This window comes from Trichoplusia ni, unplaced genomic scaffold (assembly GCF_003590095.1).
Source record: "Trichoplusia ni isolate ovarian cell line Hi5 unplaced genomic scaffold, tn1 tig00004168, whole genome shotgun sequence".
NCBI classification, from domain to species: Eukaryota; Metazoa; Arthropoda; class Insecta; order Lepidoptera; family Noctuidae; genus Trichoplusia; species Trichoplusia ni.
Window position 1 is genome coordinate 1 of NW_020800528.1, and position 10,574 is coordinate 10,574.

Here is a 10,574-nt window from a genome sequence, read left to right on the forward strand (position 1 = left end):
CACGAGCGTCAATAGTTTGATACACCTTGAGGTCAATATAGTACTCGCCGGAGGTGTTTGCAGTCCGGCGCTCGTTGCCGTTTGCTAATCTTGTAACGAAGAACGTAGACAACACAGGCAGCGGAACGATGAATGTGATGGCTCGTCAACCATAACATTCATCGTTCCGTTCATGTCGGAGCCCGAATATATCTGTCTTATTTTTTTTTGCTGCAACAAGGAGTAAAGAATAATATTAACACGTACTCGTATATTCATTATAATTTAGCGGTAATTTTATTGTACCGTATAGTTACCTTATAATAGCAGATTTTGTGGGTGTCTTGCGTTTGCCTGTCGATGTTGTTCCGTTTATGGGAACTTTCTATTTTACGTTCATTGTTGAAGGGAACGATGTCACTCTCGCAGTCCGACTGAAAGTTTTAATTTATCAATTAATTATAAACATTTATTAAACGTTATGTTACTCACACATTAATTTCATATAAAACGTTTGTTTTAAATAAAATTGAACCAAGGTTCGATTACATCAAACACTGAAAAATCAAGATAGAAATTAATCGAGTAATAATATAGTACTTACATCTTTACTGGTGTGAATTCTGGCAAATTAGGTGGCGATGAAGTACGAGTATACTAACTTACACTAAAGATATTCAGAAGTAAAACTTATGTTTTGTTGAACGATTTACTTTCTAGATTTTAGCTGAAAACCAGTAGCTGGGGTATGGTATTGAACCAAATATTATATCAGCACTAGAAAGTAATGATCGCTAACCAACATGTCTTTGCTTATAAGCAAATGTGAAGTGTTACCTCGAATAATTTAAAACGTGAGCAATCAAAGCAAACATTATAAACGACAATACAATTTATTATGTACGTATTATACTCGTGTAAATCCAAAAAAGTATCGACTAAGGGATTCTTATTGTAATGCAATATTTCGCTTTATGTGATCACGTTACATCGTATGATTTTTACTTATTGCTAATTTAGCAATTCGTAAGGATTATCATTTTTATAGATATAATTATATTATGATTATATTTTATGAATTATAGTTATTAGACTGATAGGAGAATATGAAAATCTAAAGTAGACAAATAACACCGTCTGTGAGATTTTTTGCTAAAGTAAAATTTATTAATATCTATTTAACCAAACGGATCGCAGATTTTAATATGCTAAAAATAATTAGTTTTGAACAAGTACTCAACTTAAGTCATTCATTCTGCATTATTTTTAACAAGCTACAACTTGTTATTTCTGTAATGATAATATTATTTATATTCTTTGTGCGACAACCCTACGTAAAACAATGCAAACAACAATAATTGCAATTTGAAACTTAGGTACATTCATAATTTCGTAATTTTTGCTGCATGTTAGACCTATGTCATAATAAATAATTTTCACTCACAGTTTACTTACTAAACTTAACTAAAATTAATAAATCTCATGAATTACCTGTAATTCGAAGAAACTCTTGTCTCAACATTGTAAGGTAAGTCTTTAACTATTTAACTAATTGCTTCACGATCATTAACACCTATGGATACTTAAGCTCATGTATTTTTGTTTTTTCAGGACTCCTAAATGTTAAAATTCCTTAATACCTTTGGGAAACAGAGATCGTCGCGCAGTGAATAAGATCTTACAATTTACGATTAAAAATACGATACGACAATCATCTGAGGTATTGATAATCAATTAAAAAAGGAGGTAATGATTTTCTTTTGGTTTTTAAAATAGATTTGAGCTATCTTAAATAATAATATTATAATCACAGGTTTTTATGTAAAGAAAATGACCCCGGTTCTTGTACCGCGTACTTAAGTCTAAATTACATTTTTGTGTGTACACTATTTCTAACCTAAGTTTTATGGTTTTTCAGAAGCAGAATAGAGCCGTTACTTTGGTGCTTGTGATGAAAATATACCATAATCTAATAGTAGCAGCAGTCAACAGATCCTGTGATTAAGTTTTAGTTTTTTAAAGTAGTATTTACACAAAAAAATATACCTCGCAGGTACGATTACTTTTTTATAAGTTTCAATAGATAAAATGCCATTCTGTTCGGTTTGCAACATTGAAGTGGATTTTCGTCGTTGGAGTAACCATTTGCGAACTAATAAGCATAAAAATAATAGTACTATTCACATCAATGATAACGTCGCAATAATACATTCCTGTTTGAAAGGACGTATTACAAGTTACCGGATAGCTACACCTAAAACGGAAATAAATATTTACCCAGAAAACTTTTTAAACATTATTAATGATCAAGTTAAATCTTTAATTGATAGTTCGCTTCAAAAACATTATTCTGTTAAAATTAATTTTGAATATTTCGCTAATTTTTTAATGTTTAAAAATGACCTCCAAGAGTTAAAGTCTTTTGCAACAAAAAATTCATTATTCATTTAAATTACAACTTCAAATCTTTCTATGAAAAAGCTGTATCTATAATATTAAAAAAAATTGATGACTTTCAAGAAAGGGACAGCGGATGGACGTTTTTGAATAATTCACATCTAGAAATAAATATTAATAAATATCAACCTCTCAGCGGATCGCAATTTATAGATTTACCTAAATACATTAAAAATAAGAAAGCATGTTTGAATATTCAAAATAATGACGAGTAGTGGTTTCTTAGGTTTACGCGAATGTTAGACATTGAAATGAAACGATTTTTACTTTCAACGAAGTCTGCAGTCGCCGAACATGCTGAAGGCTCCAGCCATTATATTAGATTTGATCAACCACAGATCCTCGCTAAAGAATCCAAATTCCTACCAAGGATGTTTCGCGAGGCTATTGAGATTAAAAAACACCCTAATTTCAATAGAGAAGATGGCTGGAAGATATCACCTACTTGGGACCCAATAATACAAAAACTCAAGGCTAAACCCAAGAGCAGCGCTGCAAGACATCACGACACAGTGAGCTCATACTGCGTAGTTCGGACCATAAATAATTAATTAAAAATATGAAGGTAGAACGAGCAACATCTTCTGTCAAGACGAACACCATCTCAGTCTGCCCGTGACCATGATACCTGCAAAGGTGTCGAAACGTCGGGAACTAAAACCAAAAATTAAACCGCGATAAAATCCGTAAAAGTCGTTTCATTTCAATAATGACGAGTGTTGTTTTTTGTGGTGTGTAGTTGCTGCTTTATACCCAACGAATAGACATCCTGAAAGAATAACATCGTATCCTCATTTCCGCGATGTCTTGAACGTAAATGATATCCAATTGCCAATCACTTTTTCTGATATAGATACTTTTGAAAGGAACAATCCTTTTTTAAATATTTATATTTACGGTTTAAGAGGTAGTAAGACTATAACAGGACCTCTATACAAATCTGAGAAAATTAATCATAAATCTAAGAAAATTCATTTACTGTTTTTAGAAAATTCGAATTCATCTCACTATTGTCTCATTAAAGATTTACCACGCCTCGTTAAAACCCAAATAACAAAGCATCATAGTAAGATATATTTCTGCGAAACCTGTTTAGTGTTTTTTTCAAGTGAAGAACGTTTTGAAAATCATTTGTGTGCAGGAGGTATTACTGTATTGCCTGATAAAGGAACATTTTTACAATTCAAAAATTATAATAAAAAACAAGACATTCCTTTCATAATCTACGCTGATTTCGAAACATTACTCGAACCGATTTCCGGCCATGAATCGGACACCGCTAACACGTCACGCTTACAACGACACGTTCCTTCAGCCTTCGCGTATAATATTGTTTCATCGTGCGATGATAATTTTAATGAATTCAAAACTTATCGTGGAATTGATTGTGTATCGAAATTTATAAAGTTCCTTACTGAAGACGTCAAAAGAATTTATAACATATTAACTCAAAATGTTTCGATTATATTTTCTGAGAAAGACGGAATTGATTACAAAAAAGCTTGGAAATGTCACATATGCGATAATCTGTTATGGAATAATAAAGTAAGAGATCACTGTCATATTACTGGTCGATATCGCGGTGCAGCTCATCGACATTGTAATTTACAATATAAGCTACCTATGTTCATACCAATATTTTTTCATAATTTATCAGGATACGACTGTCACCTTTTTATTAAAAAGTTAGGTGAAACGCCTGGCAAATTAAATATCACCCCTAGAACCAAAGAAAAATATATATCATTTTCCAAATTTATACATATCGACGAGAATGAATACCTACGTACAAATTAGATTTTTAGATTCATTTAATTTCTTAGGCACTAGTTTAGACAAGCTATCAAAGACTATGCGAATTGAGGATTTTATTTGCTTGCGCTTTCACTTCCCTATAAATGATCAGTTTAATTTACTTACCCGAAAAGGCATTTATCCTTACGATTACATGAGCAATTGGAATTGCTATGAAGAAAAAAACGTTACCACCGAAACATTTATTTTTGAATTCCTTAAGTAATGAGCATATTTCACAGGAGGACTACAACCACGCTAACTCGGTATGGACCAAATTTGGCATAAAAACGATGGGTGAATATACTGACTAATATTTAAAGACTGATGTACTATTACTTACGGACATATTTCAAAATTTTCGAAAAACTTGTAAAGTGCATTATAAGCTCGACCCTGCGTTTTATATTACTGCTCCTAGTTTATCATTTGATGCTATGCTTTTAAAGACGGGAGTTAAATTAGAACTTATAACAGACTTATCTATTGTGCGAATGATTCAAAGCGGTATAAGAGGAGGTTTATGTATGTGTTCCCACCGCTATGCAAAAGCTAATAATAGATATATGTCATCGTATGATGCAGTGGAACCACAGTGTTTTATAAGTTATTTAGACTGTAATAATATTTACGGCTATAGTATGTGTCAGTATTTACCTCACTCGGGTTTCCGATTTTTAAATCAACACGAAATAGATCAGTTAGTCGTAGAAAATATTAGAGATAACGCGGAATGGGGTTTTATACTTGAAGTAGATCTCTTATACCCTGAAACGTTACATAATTTACACGACGACTTACCTTTCTGTGCTGAAAAATGTAAACCCCCGGGCGGTAAAACAGAAAAACTTATTGCAAATCTCTACAATAAGTATAAATACGTGATTCATTATGTACACTTAAAGAAATGTCTTGAGCATGGTTTATTATTACGTAAAATACATAGAGTCATTACGTTTCGACAAAGTGCATATTTAAAGGAGTACATCGAATTAAATACCAAATTACGACAAAACGCAAAAAGTGTTTTTGAGCAGGATTTCTTTAAGTTATTAAACAATAGCGTTTTTGGTAAAACTTTAGAAAATACAGAAAAAAGGGTGACTGTTCATTTAGTGAACTCATGGAATAGTCCAAATAATAAAACCAAAAAAATATACTTGTGCTGAAAAACTCATAAGCAATCCTTATTTTCATAGTGCTTCAGTTTTATCGGAAAACTTAGTAGCAATACAAATGAAACCTGACCGTTTAATATTGGATAAACCGATATACATAGGCTTTACTGTATTAGAACTGTCTAAATCACATATGTATCATTTTCATTATAACATAGTTAAACCTTTTTACGGCGATAGAGTAAAATTATGCTACACTGACACGGATTCTTTTGTATATATTATATACACGGATGATTTCTATAACGATATAAAATATATTTTTTTTACAGTACTTCGATACTAGCAACTATAACATTAATAATAAATTTATGATACCGCAAATAAATAATAAAGTGCCGGGATTATTTAAAGACGAAATGGGTGGCGAGCTGATTACCGAATTTGATGGTTTAAGGTCAAAATTATATTCAATAAAAACGATGAACAATGTCATTAAGAAAGCAAAAGGTATTAAGTCTTGTGTGGTCCGTGATTTAACTATTGATAATTATCAGCATGTATTATTTAATAGAGACATAATCCATCGAAAAAATATCTTATTCAAATCAATTAAACATGAAATATTTACACAAAGTGTGAATAAAATAGCACTATCAAGTAACGATGATAAACGTTTAATATCCAAATGCAATGTTGCAACCCAAGCGTGGGGACATACTTCCATCTTAAAAGGTTATTTGACTTGATGTTATCTCAATGTGTTATCATTTAACGTACATAATATAAGTTATATTATTTAAGATACAAATAACTGTAATATTATAGAAACAAATATGTTATTAAATAAAATACTTGTTTGTAAAACAGATTGTAAATACGTATAAATTAAAATAAGCTTCATTAATAAATTTTTCACTTATAAACACTATTTGTTGAGTACAAACTTGTTTTATTGAATTAGAAGAGTAAAATATATAATACTTTTGACATGTGTTTTATTTTCCATATGTCTTGTAATATTTGTGATTGCAATGATTCAATATAATACATAAGTTTGTAGTGGGACGAGTAGACACTTGTGCAATGTTGCAAGTAAAATATTATGCAAGATTGTAGTTTATACTTTAGTCTAAAACCGTTATGTAATATGGAACTCTAAGTATATTTACGAAAGAGTGGTTTTCAAACAATTTATATACAGACCCAAATAAATGCAAAGCTAACAATTTTAAAGTCTTATATAAAGTTGATTGTTGGTTTCGTTTTTATTCTTTACAGACTATTACTATAATATAGTATATGTGACATTTTACATCATCATGTCAACGGTAAGTTAGATTTATTGTAATCTAACGTTAACCTACTAGTGGATTATGTACACCAGTATTGATTATTTATTTTTGCGTATCTTCTTGTTTCAGATATCTGACTCAGAAATTGTGTTTAGCCAGTATGCTCAGGATCCTTACGAAGGATTCTCTGAGCTGTGTCGCACTGAACCAGAACAATGTAAAACCAAAGAAAAAAAGCAGAAGCTGCGTCGCAGAGAAACTTTAAAAAAACAGAATGCCACGAAATCTTTTGTTGTCAGCCGATTACAACGACGAGGTCTTAAGTTAATCAAAATTGCTGTTATTGATCTCTGCAACAACAATAGTTCTCAAACAAATGACACAGTGAAAACGAGAATGTTGTGATAAGTGCTCAGTATATTGTCAGGGATGCCATGGACAGTGTTATGGATGAAACAGAATCATTAGTTAAAAAGATCTCTAAATCTTTAATAGACAGTGATTTTTGATGATATCGATCTAGAATTATATTCAGTTTTTATTAATCTTATTTATATTGGTTATTCGTTTCAATTTAATTTTGTAATTTGTATACGATGTATAATTTGAATTAAAAATACAATTATAGATAAAAGTTGTTTTATTTAAAAAATATATCGTAAATAATACATTTAATTACCACTCCAAATACTTTTTCAAACATAACACATTTTTTAGAGCACATAGTGTGTACACTACAATTAAAATTCGTTTTTATTTACAAAACTATTTACTTAATGAGTAGGTACACATTTTACCATTCTAAATACTTTTTTATACATAACACATTTTTAAGTGCACAATGTTTTGCATGTATATTACAATTAAAATTAGATTGACCAACACAATATTTTTTATACAGCTCTGAGAAATTGATACAATGTGTTGTTCCAAGGTCTGATACCACACAATCCTCACAAAGATCATTTATCCACTTTATCTTTTCAAAGCCATTTACAATAATTTCCTTATTTTCTAGATATGGAACAATTATTCGTTTAAACTCTCTGTAGTCAATGTATCCCTCGTTCCAATAAATACCTTTATGCCTTTCCAACCATTTAACTTGTCTCTTTTCGTCGCTTGTCAAATATTTAAACAAGTATGGAGGTTTTACTAAAAATGTTTGAGTGTATTCTCGAGTAGCAAAAGCCAATTCCTTTATTATGAAATTGTTATAAAGATCTTTAAAACCTTGAACATCTATTATGATAGTATTTGGATTCATGATATTTTTCTCACAGTATTACTTAAGGGTTTGTATTCAATGATACAATCGTTCAATATGAGACAATATGCTGAAGTTTGGTCTGGTATCTCCGCTTCGCTCTCAATTTCTACTCTCACATCGACAACAGGGCCTGTTTTTACGTTGTCCGCTTGTCTAGAGCAATCGATTATAAATAGTGGTGCTATATCTCTAAATTGTTTCTGACTTAATAATGGCTCCGAACGGCGTCCGTAATAAGACTGTTGAAATCGGATGTATTGCTCATATAATAAAGCGATTCTATTATTCGCGAAACTAATATTAAGGTTTTCATACGGGAAGTAAGTCGAATTTAGATATACTTTAACATCCCGAACGTGACAGTGATCAAACTGTGACATATCAGAACTTGAATTATTTTTTCTGTTTGTTTGTAAACCAATAATTACGTATCTTGGTTTCTCTATTTGCGATGAAGTTTTTATAGACCAGGTGTGTTTAGTAGTTTTTGGTAGAGCTGGGTATTCGTATAAATCCCAATTTCTAAATATCATCTGAAGAGGTCGATCTTTTTCTAACAATTTTAACAAACTTATTTTTTCTTTGTCCGATACTTTAACATGCGGTACACGCCATATAATTTTATTGATCTTTATGTCGTCAATTACTTCACCAGTATTCAGTTTCACTGCATTTAAGTTCGTGTTACTTCTTAGCAATATCAGTTCATGTCTACTATTTATAACAATTTTCTTAAAATCTTCAGCAAAACCAAGTATGTTACATAGTGGAATAGAAACGGAAAAATTACCTCCATTAATATTTTTTATACCATCAATGTTCCAGCCCCATGCGTGAGATAGCTTTGATTCACTTTCATTCATCGATATTAATGATTTCATGGTGGTAGTAACTCCCGCATTTTTTATTTTATCAATCTCCGCGCCATTTAATTCGTACCTTATATCTTGGAAAAGATAGAGTAGAGCATTATTAGTAAAATGAACACTGCTCGCGCTTCTTTTGAATCCTTTTTATTAACAACTATGGTTCCTTCCAAATACAAAGTGCTTGCTGACGGTAGTACATACAAGTCCTGTTGGTTGATAGGTATGCGTATCTCGTCATTCCTGTTAAAACTAGTCACGTACGGTTTATATGAATGGTATTCGATGCCTTCAACAGTATTGTCGTAGGTTGGTGCGGATAAAACATCTAAGATATTCATTTTAGTAAACCGATTGCTTTAAGAAATGCTTTATTTTCTCTTGTTAATTTTACTATTTTCCTCGAGCTAGATCTTATATGACTGGGAGCTTGATGTAAACTGAGGACTTTTTCTGGTTGATATATATATTTATTATAGTCAATCATCTTTTCTTCTTAGATGTAAATACAGCTGTACTTCTTCACCGCGTAAATTTATTAGTTGATTGTTTATGTCCAGTAACCGTATATGTATGCAGCTTATGTTGTTTTGGTTAATCGGAAAGTATATTGCGTTTTTAGGAATTTCTATGATTCTATATCCTGGTGGCACGTTGAGTGCAAATTCGTGGATAATGTGACTGGGCTCTCCGTTTATGTACGAACCACTGACAATATCACATTCAATCCTGATCACGGTTGTTGGTAAAATGTTAACTGGGAACTGTGAGACATGCAATTTATTAGCTTTCAAGATCTGTTTATCATACCCTAGTAGATTTCGAAAAGTGTCTTCCTTATCGAAGTTTATATCTTTTGAACAGAGTATTGTAGTTTTTAGAGTATTGTTATTGCATCGTAGTTTTATCGATGCATTTTGTATTTTGGATTTAATATAATCACTAATATCTTGAAGTTCATAAGTTCCTTCGGGTATTTCAATTACTTCCTCGGATCCATAGTAGAACTTATTGTTCTTTTTATCAATATTTGGAATAGAATTAAACGTTGAGAAATGCAATAATGCGCATTCGTACTGACCGTTTAATTGTAATGTGTTTGGATAGTAAGTAGACAAATCTGATGAGTTTCCAGTTATTGACAAAGTGAGGGACATCTTGAGAATGATAAAAATGAAAGAGTAACATATTAATTTATACACGTTTATTTTTCCAAAAATTCCTTAGATATTCTAAACATAAGTGTCCACAATTCACAGAATTGAATTTTTGGTATCTTGTGTAGTTATAAAAAATATTATAGTTTTTTAAGTACCGTATCAATTCGAGAGGCGGTTTTAAATCACCAAAGCTGTCAAAATATTCACAATAATTATTAAATTTAACATAAGCTACCCAATGCGTCCCTTCATTTTTTGAATTGTCCAAATTCACAATAGCACATTCAACCTGTTTTGGTTTTCTCGGTAGCTGATCTTTCATGTAAACTCCTCGAAAGTATGGCAAGTCGCGTGCGTGCTTTTTGATATCAATATCAGTTAATGGACGATTAGGTAGCTCTCTTATCAGTTTTTTGATGAATTTATAAACAAACCTGTACCATTTTTATGTGGTTTAATGTACAACCCTTTTCCTATAGCTAATGCTTCCATAGTTTTATTGTGTCGTTCAGTTTCTTGTAAACTTTTTTGAGCTGTTCTATAATCGTTAACAGTTTTTGCGATACCAGCAGCACCACCCGCTAAAGATCCTAATGCCGATAAACCAGCAAAAATTGGGATCAAAGGCAGAACTC

At 31.4% G+C, this 10,574-nt stretch overlaps 1 long non-coding RNA gene across 1 annotated transcript; it reads left to right on the plus strand.

The window, feature by feature from the left end:
- Positions 1–1,406: 1,406 nt before the first annotated feature.
- On the plus strand, positions 1,407–1,945 carry LOC113508236. Its single transcript, XR_003402001.1, has 3 exons — positions 1,407–1,507; positions 1,591–1,725; positions 1,898–1,945. It is a non-coding gene; the product is annotated as an uncharacterized LOC113508236 (long non-coding RNA).
- The last annotated feature ends 8,629 nt before the right edge of the window (positions 1,946–10,574 follow it).